The following is a 13,059-nucleotide window of genomic DNA, read 5'->3' as shown; positions in this document are numbered from 1 at the left end:
GCATACACCAAAAATCACAAAAAACAAACATTCAGAGATAGAGAAATGAGACAAAACTTTTCGACAGTTATAAAAAAAAATCACTATTTAACGGTTATTTTAACTCTGATTTTGATGATTTTTTACAACTATACTCCTTGACCCTATACGAATACAATGAATGAATTTGATCGTCAATTTAAAATATTTACACAAGTGGATACCACAAAATCTTATGTTATACTTAATGAAAGTATAAATAAACTCTAACTGTTAGTGAATCTATCGTTTTGATGGGATATGAATTCTATGAAACTAATTTCAACGATCTAACCGTCAAACTTGTTTGTATATGCTTCGAGATCGCATACGCCAAAAATCACAAAAAACAAACATTCACAGATCAAGTAATGAGACAAAACTTTTCGACGGTTATAAAACAAAATATCACGATTTAACTGTTATTTTAACTCTGATTTTGATGATTTTTCACAACTACACTCCTTGACCCTATACGAATACAATGAATGAATTTGATCGTCAATTTAAAATATTTACACAAGTGGATACCACAAAATATTATGTTATACTTAATGAAAGTATAAATAAACTCTAAGTGTTAGTGAATTTATCGTTTTGATGGGATACGAATTCTATGAAACTAATTTGAACGATCCAACCGTCAAACTTATTTTTTATTAGGCTCTTATTTTCGAGTGTAGATGTAGTACTTAAATGACAAATATGTTTTAATGTTTTGAAGTAATATTTATGTGGTAATGTGTGGTATGTGCAAATTTAAGAAAAATATATATTTTTCTTAACGGGTCATAACGGGTCGGGTCACTTTACCTGTTGGGTAAAGTGACCCGACCTGTTAAGGACCTGTTAAGATAACAAGTGTGACACGACACGACCCGTTAAGATAACAAGTGTTTCACGAAAACGACACGAACACGACAGACACGATCCGTTTGCCAGGCCTAACTTCTTATCTTATTTAACTCTTATTCAAACGCTTTAAGTTTTATACCTTATAAACAAATTTCGTTGTGATTTCTAATTCAAAGAATTCCGTTGAGATTTCTAATTCAGATGATTCGTTGCATTGTGATTTCTAATTTATCTAATTTAGAGGATTATTTTGCATTGTGATTTCTAATTCAAATAATTATGTTGCGATTTCTAAATCAAAAGAAAATTCCTAATCCAAAGAAAACGCGTACACGAACTCTTTCTCACAAAAGATTTTCACCACTAGGAATGAAAATTTGTTTCTTATTCAAAGAAAACTCTTATTGGAGGATAAAGTCCCATATCGAAAATATAACAAAATAATACACAATTTATATGTGGGAGGTTAACTTCTAATATCACCAACGACTTTTATTATAAAACTCCAAATCTAGTAATAGGTGGTTAAGTTGGAGACAACATAGATAATGTTAGTGGTGGGTCATGTTGAGCTTAAAAGCAGGTTATTCTTTGGTACATCATGGCCCTAATTTACAAAGCTTGAATATGCTTCCGTAAGTTGAAAAGTTACGCTAACTTCAGTTTAGGGGGTTGAATAATGATTGGACCTTCAAAAAGTTGTGTTCGATCTAGTGAATGACTAGACTCTTGAAAAGTTATGTTAGCTCTGTATAATGAATTAAGTAGTTCCTGATGTGAGAACTCGTTTCGGTGTGACCCTGTGTCGGATCATTCATGAGGGGGTGTTGGAGTATAGAGTCCCACATTAAAAATATAATAAAATAATATACAACTTACATTTAGGAGGTTAAATTTTAAAAACCCAAGTCTAGTAATATGTGGTTAAATTTAGAACAATATCAGTGATGTTGGTAGTGGTTCATATTGAGAAATTTGAAACGTTTCCTTCTGAGAGGTTCAAAATCTTATGCCCTTCTTTTCAAAATTTTAGAATTTAAATTTTTTTTACATGTGAAAAAGACTTAGTTGGCCCTATATAGCTATTTGCATTCAAGCTCCATGGTTGCTCGAGAACAACTCGAGCTCGCCTTGTGAACCACTCGAGCCGATATCGAGTGTTTGTCGAGCAATCTCTTTCATCTAATGTGTTATATTTGATTGCTGCCATATTTATTTGAGGGGTGCCGAGATGAGTTCGAGCTGTTCTTGATGAGATCTCGAACAATAAGAATTACGCAATCCAATTAAACTATAACGTCATTTAAATCTTCTTATAAGTAAAGAATAAACAATTCTAGACTTTTAAAAAATGGGTAAATTCTTTTTAAGCCTTTAAAACATGCAGCCTTCAAAGAAAATTTGATTTAAGTCAAATTTGTAAGTTATTATTAAGAATAGCCTCTTTTATTGAAATAGGTCTAATCTCTTAAGTTTCTAAAGCACTTCTTTAAGTTTCAATTTTTGAAAGATACGAAGATAAATAAAAAGACAAACCAATTGAAAGGATAAGTTCAATTGAAAATATTTGATTCATCAATATTATAGACAATGCTAACAAAAATAGAGTAACATAAGTAAGAAATCAATTCATCATTTGTGAAATTTACCCATCCCATGGTTTTAAATCAATAAATTCATCGGTCAACTCAAGAGTTGACAGAATTAATATTTGTATATATAGAATATTAGAAATTATAAATAAAGCTCTAAACCTTATGCATAGAATTTTTATTTTTTTTATTTTTTATTTTTTATAATCAACCTTTAGCTTCTTTGTTGAAAATAAGCCAGTGTTCAAATATTGAAAAAAAAAGAAAAAAAAATACGAATAGAAAGATGCATAAAATTTGAAAATTTTAATTTATCTATAATATATTTAAAAACATGTAAAATGAATATTAAAAAAAATACTAGTCTAAAAAGGTAAAACTGGACTGAACCTAATAGCACGTTGATTTTTTTACTCAAATCTATATGGCCATTTTCCAAAATTTCCATTGTGTGTTGTGATAAACTGTATGCTTTTGTTTTGTTTTCGACTCAAGTCACGTCGATTTTATTTTATTTTATCGTAAATGGAATGGATGATAAAGGATTAACCAAATTTAGCTATACAGATGGCTTGATCATTGGTCTACTATAGTAGCCTTACTCTCTAAACTTGCATAAGATGGTTAGAAAAAATCAAGACCCCAAGATTTAGCCATCAATTACAAAGTAGGCTACTTCCTTCCCACTTAGAACAATTAGAGAGTGTTTACTCCTCGATAGAACAACCCCATGTCCCCTATCTATGTAATTTTATTAAATAAAAAGAGCTATAAAAATAAATGTGAAGTCTAGATTTATTGTTTAGCTTCTCTTGTCAAAAGTTGTAAATTGTACCACCATGCTTTAGTTAGATTTAGGGTAAAATGCTACTTTGGGATCTTGCTGATGGAAATATCACTTCAAGAGCTTAGCTTCATACATTAAAGGTTTGTTCATGAAAATGCATTTCATGCCATTATTTTTAATTCATTTTGTCTAGTGGTTCTGTCTAGTCAAAACTTCTCGCTACTTTCACGCGAGCTGGGCACACTGGCTTTTTTGGTCACCTTTCTTGTATGAACATCAAGCCTCTTTACAAAGATCAAGCTAGGGTTCATTTGGTTTTTGGGGTTTAAGATTGAAAAGTTTTTAAAGCTTTATTTTTCATCTACATCTCAAACCTCCTAGGAGTATCAAGCTATTTTATGGGTAATGTTCTTCATCAAATATTTCTAAATCTATCTGAAATTTGTTTTATATGCTCACTTGTTTGGCTAGGAGTTTTACATTTTTCAAAAAAGAGTTGATTTTAGCTTTGAGCTACCTCTTGTGTTCTTCATTGAAACCCTAGCCACAAAACCATGTTCATGCATCAAACACCAAATCACTGCATATTAAGGTAGCATTGACTTCATGGTTTTGTTTTAATTTGGTGGTCAAGTTCTTCAAGTTTCAAATCTTTAAATTGACCCCATTCTTTAGATTCTTGTCAATTTCTTCCTTTAACAGTTTGACTCGAGAAACTGACTAGACATTTGAATTTAGTTCTGCATATCATTGCCATATCATCATATACATAGTTTGTGTGTTGGTCTCGGTGCCACAAGGTGAAAAGCTCTGGAAGAGCTACAAATTCGTGAAGACCGAAGGATCCATTTCGTGTAAGGCAAGGTTGCACAAAAGGTAAAGCTGCTTCGTAGACTAGGTCTAGGAATTGAGCTTTGCATGGTACTTTGTAAGAAAGTTGATTATACTAATTGATTGGACTCAGTGGAGAGTCCTCGGTTTTTTAACCCATAGGTGTGTTTTGCTGGCCAAAAACTTCTTGTGTTCTTTGTCACTTAAACTTATCCACATATCTTATTTACTTGCATATGCTTCATGCATCTTATGAATTGTTATTTGATATGTGTTAAGAGACTAAGTTTATACTGCATATTATGAGCAATGAATTGAATTGTCGTTGACTAGGATAACTTATAGTGAACTAAGTTTGTTTTGCAGATTTGCGTTTGATTAATTGACGAATTTGTACTTAGTTGACTGGTGAGCTTGACTAGTCAATCCAACATAATCTAATTCATAATTGCTTTGTCATTGCTGTTTGCATAATGAATTGATATGTAAATGTGTTCATGTTTATGAATTATTAATGTGAAACTAATCTGGGCAAACTCTGACTAGTTGAACATATTGGTCAGTTAGGTTTTGTTCTTGCAACTGCAATTTTTGTGACTGACTAACTTGTAACTAGTTAACTAGCTCATTTGACTAGTCTAATGCGCAAAGTTAAATCTTTATTTGTAGGATATTCGGCCTAGGTATATAGTGATGCTCTTGATACAGATATAATGATCTATGAGATTTATTGGTATTGAGTGAAATCTCACCATGGATCGTGATCGTGTTACTAGCTCTTGTAAGTCTCCTTCATTCTTTGATTGGACGTATTATGCCACATGAATCAGAAGTTTCAAATCTTTCTAGATGCTTGGGATCCAATCACACTGTTGATTATCTCCTCACTGACATAGAAGATGTACACTAAAAAAAAAGAAGGGAAGGATGTTGCTTTCCATGGGGTTCCAAAAGCTAAAGCTAGTAAGAGATCAAATGATCTATCTCTTGAAGAGGATTTGGCTTTATTTGCCAAACAATTTAAAAGAATTCTCAAGAACAAAGGAAGTGATGTCAAAATGAGCGGTGACCTATTCTTCGGAAGGAAATGTTTTCAATCGAAGAAATACATCACAAGGAATGAAGTCTTTTGGCAAGAAACAAGGGAATGTTTTCAATCGTAGAAATACGTCATCTTGAGTATGCCTGGACTGTGTTTAAGTTGTTATGGAGTTGGTCATTGTGTTGTTACATGTGCTAATAACATGAAAAGACCAATTTACACAAGTGATAAAGCTAAGACAGAACCTTCAAGTGATAGTGAAATTGAGCACTCTCAACTATCTGACTAGTCATCAGATGATGAAGTATAAGTGTTGCTCATATTGCTTCAATGGAAAAAGGTCATCTCATTGATGATAAACTTGTGTTGGATAATTCTGAAGACTTAACTGATGAGAAATTGTGTCTTGAGTAGGGCTCATTCTTTGATATGACTTGTGTTGCACAATTGGATAATATTGGGTTAACTAAGAAGGTTTCTATGCTGGAAGAAGAAAATGAGTCTCTCTGACCAGTCAGAGTGAAACTGAGTGAAAAAGTTGTTTCTTTTAAGGCTTAAGTCAAGATTCAAAATGAAAAGAGCTGTGTATATGTTGGTGAAGATGAAAGAAACAATCTTATTGCTACTTTTGAAGCTCATGTTTCGGATTTGATGATTTCTTAAGAAAATTTGTTAAATGAAATTCATATATTGGGGGCCGAAAATGAAATGTATTGTGAGACAATCTTGAAGCTGTTGTTCGAGCTAAATAAGGCAACTGATATGGTAGATTGCCTATCTTTTGGTATTGGAAGATTTGTTGAAAATATGTTTGTTGGAAAACAAGTGTGTGACAAAATAGGCCTTGTGTGAAAAAGAAAAGGTTCGTGCTTTTTGGACACAATAAGGCAACTGATATGGTAGATTGCCTATCTTTTGGTATTGGAAGATTTGTTGAAAATATGTTTGTTGGAAAACAAGTGTGTGACAAAATAGGCCTTGTGTGAAAAAGAAAAGGTTCGTGCTTTTTGGACACAACTGCACAAGTTATGATGAATCATTACATGAGACTCCTAAGGAAAGTCCTTTCTCAGATACTAGTTTCGTTCCTATGTGTCATTACTATGATGGACTTGATCATATTTAACTCAAGTGTAGGAAACCCTTCTCAGACAAGAATGATGACTCAAAGGATCAGGTAGATCGACTAGCCGTGGAAGTCAACAGAATGGCTCAAATTGTTAATTCCTTTAGAGTTGACAATATCAAGTCTTGTTTAAGATGGTTTCAAAAAGGCTCTGACAAATGTCTGATTGCTTATTGTGCTCCCTTGATCCTAAAACCAGATGTATGATACTTTGATAGTGGATGCTCCTATCATATGTCTAGGATCAAAGATATCTTCTTTTCACTTGTACCTTCTAGTGGAGATGATATTGTGCTTGGTGATGGGTACAAGTCTCAAATTACTAAAAGAGGGCTGTCAAGATGTCTGGTTTTCCTTAACTTGAAAATTTCATTTATGTGGAAGGTTTGAAGATAAATCTCATCAGCATTTAGTCAGTTATATGATGACATGACTAAAGAATTTTGCTTTTTAAAAAGGGGTTGCAAGTTTGCTAATAAGGGTGGGAAGAACATTCTGGTTGTTCCTAGGTCAGATGAAAATTGCTACACTAATGTTGGTCCTAAAGATGGTGAATGGTTCAGATTGAGCAATGAAACTGATAAACCAACGGTTCTAAGAAGGTAGCCACATCTCTACTTCTCTAAATGCTATATTTATGAATCTTGCAATATGGGAAATCACTTTGTAATGTCTCACATTGGAGTCTGCTTCACTAGAATTTTCAAAGCTCCTTATCTGGTAGAAATGATCTCAAATAGTCAAACTCTACTGTTATTTCATGGAAAAATATGACAATCTAGATTGTTGGATGCATTGAAGATTAAAGGTACTTTTTTTCTCTCTTGTGCAAATGCAAATTGTGACCTTGTCTTAATTACTTATGATTTATTGGTGGGGGTGTTGTAGCTGCTAAACAACCTTGGTGTGAAACTATTGGCTATTCGTTTTTGTTGTGACTTTGTGTGCGAAATTGACTTTTGGAAGAATCTTTTTCAGCAATTAACAACCAATTGTTTTGGAATGCAATCTCATCTCGTTAACGGGTGTAGGGAAAGAATTTGTATCTCAGTGCCTTTTGAGAAATAACTAGTTGACTATCTCACGAGTATTTTGGACAATCAAAGGCTTAAAAATCTTCAATGGTCTATTATACTCTATGCCGTCAGTAGAACAGGTTATGCTTCCAATTTCTTGTTACCTGTTTTAATGTATGTCGCGTCAAACATTTCATCAATTAATCTTATTTTTCTCTATATGCATATCTTAAATGTCATACTTTGCTAGTATTTTGTGGATTAACCTTGGATAATCTTTCCACTGTGATGTCAAAGGTTCTCCCTACTGTGGCTGATAGCCTCTGAAGAATCATCGTTTCATTTAACAAAAACTTGTGTTGATTTAGAGGTTAGACTCACTTTGGTCTTAATTAAGGTGTAGTGGCACTACTTACTTTATAAATTGAACTTAGTATTAATTCCAGTGCAAAACACTACCTATTTATCTCTTAGTTTTGTGTCAGTGCTCCTTAAAATAAAATTATAAGTATGAGCCTCAAAATCATCAATTATGAGCAACTTTCTCAAAAATTTCAAAAAAGGGAATCTCAATATCTCATTCCTTCTAAAGTGTTATCCACTGCAATGTCATGGGTTGTCAAATTATTTCCACTTGCCATACAAGCTCAAAATGTTATTGGGATGATTCGAATACTTTTTGCACTAACCATGTCAAATGACTCGTGTACCTTATTGCCATATGCCATCTTAAAGTTTCATCTGGCTTTGGCTTTTTCCCTTGTACGTACTTTTGTGTTTTGCTCCTTGTTCGATTTATGTGTAAGATTTATGTATAAGTGTTGTTTCTTAAACTCAATGAATTATTAAAAGTTTGGTTAACCACTGAATTAATATTGAGTTTAGTGGTTTAGAGTTTTGATTTAAAGATGGTTATCACCAATCCTATTGTCGTACCTTAACACATCACAGTTGCACTATGAGCTTGTGTTAATCTATGCTTTACTGTCCATGTGTGACCTTAAAGACATGCTATTTGAGAATTGCATTGCGTGTTTAATTTTAAGTCGTTACTTATTTTTTTATTCCCTGTCATGGAAGCTTAGATATTGGAATTGTTCATTCACTTCTCTTCTTTGTGGATTGTTTGGTTAGCTGCAGCTTATTGGTGCTAAAATCATGTTGTTCTCCTATGATCTATCATGGTTTTTGTGTGGTGTCTGAATTAATTGATTTTATTGTTGTAAGATCTTGCACTATCTGTTTTCAAAATGGACACTTTCCTCTTCTGACGAGTCATTGGTTCTTGTTAGAAAAGTGAAGATTTTTAAGGGCATGTACGTCATTGCATTTTATGTTTTTAATCTCCTCATCTCAACTGTTCATGTCCCTTCTACGATTCAAATTTCTTCTTGGTATCTTAGGCATTTACCTTCTCTAACATATCTAGGGTTTCACTTTCATCTCCACTGCTAGTATGCACCCTTATGAGTTGTTCACTTGTCGCTATGACATATAAGCCTGCCACAAATCCTATCGGGACCCCACTGTTTCTTTGTCCAAAGGTGTCATCATGTTCTCCATCTTTTTATGTGTTTGCACAAATATGTTTAGGTACATTGTTTTTTGCTTTTGCACAAAACTGTTTGTAATTGGACATCTTCCTCTTCTGCTGAGTCACTGTCCCTCGTAAAAAAATGTGAAATCTTTTAAGGTTTTCACTATTAATGCTTGTTTCAAGTCATGGTCTTGGTTTCTGGGGAAGTTTATTTGTATCACATGCATCCTTTATGGGGGAGTTGGTTCACTTACCTGTGCTTAATCATTTCTTCACTTTGCTTTGATATGCTTATATGATCTATTGCTAATTCTTTATCCGCTGTGCTTTTTCTATCCTTGCATTGTGTATTTTTTGCAAATTTTGATATTTCCGATCTATTGCCACCACTTAGTATGTAGACTTCTAGGTTTATGGGGGAGTTATTGTCTACGAGAGTACAAATTATGGGGGAGTTCAAATTTTTATTAGGCAAACTTGATTATTTTGGCTTTATTATGATGTACCTTGATTGAGATATTCCTAATGTAAGGCTTTGTTGTGGCGGTTTTTGAACAATTTACTTGCTTTAAATTTCTTGGCACCGAGAATTGTACCTTTATGGTTTGCGTTGTCTATCTTGCTCATATTGTACTTATGTTCTTGGATTGTTCTAATTATTATTGCAAAATCATCTATTAGTCTTGCTTGTGTTGCCATGCTATATTTTAAATCCTTTGTCTTTGCCATGACAAAATGGGAAAAAAAAAATCATGTCGCTATCAATTTACATTCCTTGCAATTGCTTTAACCTTGATAACTTTCACTTGTTCTTGTCAAGAGTACTTATTTGTAGGATTCGTTCTTTGGGTTCTCTTGAGTGTGGGGGAGTGAATTTAGTTATAGGTTTGAGTTATTTTGACAAGGAAAGCCAAAGGGGGAGATTGTGAAGTCTAGTTTTATTGTTTGGCTTCCCTTGTCAAAGGTTGTAAATTAGACTACCATGCTCTAGTTAGATTTAGGGTTAAAATGCTACTTTGGGATTCTACTGCTGGAAATATCACTTCAAGAGCTTAACTTCGTACATCAAAGCTTTGTTCATACTGTTTATACCATACTTGACCAATCCCGAAACTACTGAGCACCGGTCAACGTTATACCATCAAGGACCCAGAAGAGTTTCCCTCCAACCAGGAGGCCAATCATAGCGTGACATGTGTCGACATCAGAAGCCAATCATAGTGCAACACGTGTCAACATCAGAAGCCAATCACAACATGACATGTGTCAATGTTAGAATGAAACTAGAAAATCTCTTCTATAAATAGAGATCATTCTCTCACAATATTTCCGAATGTCATTTGTACTAAATCATTCACTAGTACTCACTAAAGGAAAGCTTGAACCTATGTACTTGTGTAAACCCTTCACAATTAATGAGAACTTCTTTACTCCGTGAACGTAGCCAATCTGGGTGAACCACGTACATCTTGTGTTTGCTTCCCTGTCTCTATCCATTTGCATACTTATCCACACTAGTGACCGGAGCAATCTAGCGAAGGTCACAAACTTAACACTTTCTGTTGTACCAAAGTCCTCACTGATTTTGTGCATCAACATTTGGCGCCATCTGTGGGAACGACACTTATTCCCACTCTCTTCAGCTTTGTTAAGTTGGTTTCCACCATTCATACACTCTCTTTTGACCATGCATCATTATCTAACATGGGGAGCGAAGGAAGCCACAGCACACAGAATGACACCCCTCTTGCACCTAGTGCAAAACAACGAAAGAAGGAAAAAAGAAGGGTTGCTTTTCAAGCTAAAGTCGATAAGCTAGAAGCTCAGAATAACAAGATAGCAATGAAGAACGAGGTCATCCAAGAGTAGTATGAGAAGCTCTTTGAGACGCTACACGAAACTAGGCGTACTCAAACACACGAGCTCGTTGCCCTTGTGGACATCAACCATCATCTGGGTGCCCCCAACATGGAGGGTCACCTTCCTTCGACATGGGTATCCCTGATGAGGAGCAAGCTAATCATCAAAACATTGATCAACATGAGACTTCTCTCAACCCAGCTGCTTCGACCTGAAGTAGGAGAAGTGGATAAAGACACCTCCTTACAGAAGGAGTGGAAGGATCGAAAGCCGTCTTTCGCGAATGTTGAGATTTCCTAAAGCAACGTCGAGACAATCCCATCCATGTAAGCTTGAAGATTAATAACCCAAGGGTCTCTGAAAGACTTGGTCCCCTCCCATGTCACAGGCCGATTACCAATTTGGGGAATGGGCGACAGGTCCCAGAAGAACATGAAGGTACAAGGGACTCTGAGGTATTCTGACAGACTCACCCTAGAAGTTAGTACGGCGAGTCCAAGGAAAAATCACACGCCTTTGCTCAAACTTTCCTACTTCCAAGAGGCAATGGAGACATACGAAAGAAAATCTCAGTGGTACATGACTCCACTCAGGACCCCCTTGTCCTACAACTCCTTGAGGAAGTAAACAAGTTGAAGGCCGAACATCAGGCCGAGATACCTGACTGGAACCAACCCAAGCCTGGCCCTCTCACAAGGAGGATCCTCGACACCCTCTTCAAGCGAAGACAAAACAAAAGCTTGGTTTACAACTCTATACTGGAAGGGAGGACTCAATTGAACACCTTAACCTCTTTGAGTCCACCATGGCATATCGGATACACACCGACAAAAAGCGATGTCTTCTCTTCCCCTCCACCTTCTCTAGTGGAGCTCTAAACTGGTATTGCCGTCTTCTACCTGAGACAGTAGACTCATTTGAGGAATTGAGGAAACTGTTTGTTTCTCAACACATTTTCCAGACCGATCGCTTACACTATGCGGATGACTTGTACACTATTCCCCAGAAGCCAGACGAGTCATTACGTATGTATGCTGGCCGCTTCAGCCATGAGTATTCCCGTTGTACCGAGGTAGACGACAAGACTGCCCTCAAAGCCTTCACGGCAAGCCTACGTGATTATTTCTTTAAGTACATGATCAATACCAACACTTGGAAGACTTACTCTGAAGTGATGTCACATGCTTACAACCATGTCTCCGCCGAGGCAAGGACATATCAAGGGAAACCCCTCACAGCCACCCCTTATCAACAAGTAGGGAGTGGAAGCCAGATCCAACCAAATGAGAATACCTCGACCTTCCAAATGGCAGTGGTGCCTTCCCCTGCCTTACTTAATACTTCGCTAAGTCAACAGACATATCAACCTCAGGTCAAAATGAAAGATTTCCGTCATCACCAGTCTTATTTTAGTAGAAGGAGTAAGAGACATTACCACGATAACCAAGGGTATCGCCATGATAATCCCCAACCTCAGGCAGTCAACACGGTGGGTCAAACACGTGTCAGGACAACCCATATCCTGAGGTATGAGGCATACACACCTTTGAACGCCACATGCGTGGCTATTTACCCCAGCATAGCATACCTGATATCGAAGCCAAAGTTGAGGCACCCGGATTATAAGCCCACGAAGAACACGGCACGTTTTACTGCTGCCACAAGCATAACAGCCATGACGGCGAGAAATGTATCACCCTTTGTGATCTTATTGAAGCTTTGGCACGTGAAGGAAAAATTGATCAATTCCTCCTTCACCATCAAAGTGGTAACCATAACCAACGTCAGGTGAATGTGATATATTCCATAAGTGGTGGCATACCCATATCTAAATCTTCCAACAAGGCCATGAAAAATAATGAACGAGCTTTAAGGTCTGGCCACCAAGTGTTTCACGTGGAAGACATCAGGGGAGGTAAGTATCAAAAGCCTAACTGGGATCTAATATGTTTCTACCCTGAGGAAGAAAGATGTATCATTTATCCTCACAACGACCCACTGATCGTGGAAGCTCACATAGCCAACTTTGAAGTACAACGACTCCTGGTAAACATGGGGTTTCGGTCAATATCATGTTTGCTGAAGCTTTCAGGGCACTTAATGTAGCTGAACACTTCCTCGATCGCTCGATTTCCCCTCTGATAAGCTTTTCCGGTGATATCGTGCAACCTTTGGGAAGCATACACTTACCTTTCACCATTGGTACATGCCCTTACACAGCTACCATTACCATTAACTTCCTAGTGGTTGATTGCCCAACGACATACAATGTTATCTTCCGACGCACAAGCATTAATGATCTCAAGGCCATGGTATCCACACATATGTTGTTGATGAAATTTCCAACTCGCTATGGCAATGGTTACATCAGAGGAGATCAACTTAGTGCACGATC

The sequence above is a fragment of the Malus domestica genome, chromosome 09 (genome assembly GCF_042453785.1).
Source record: "Malus domestica chromosome 09, GDT2T_hap1".
Classification (NCBI taxonomy): Eukaryota; Viridiplantae; Streptophyta; class Magnoliopsida; order Rosales; family Rosaceae; genus Malus; species Malus domestica.
The sequence above is the reverse complement of the archived record's forward strand: the minus strand, read 5'-3'. Positions refer to the sequence as shown.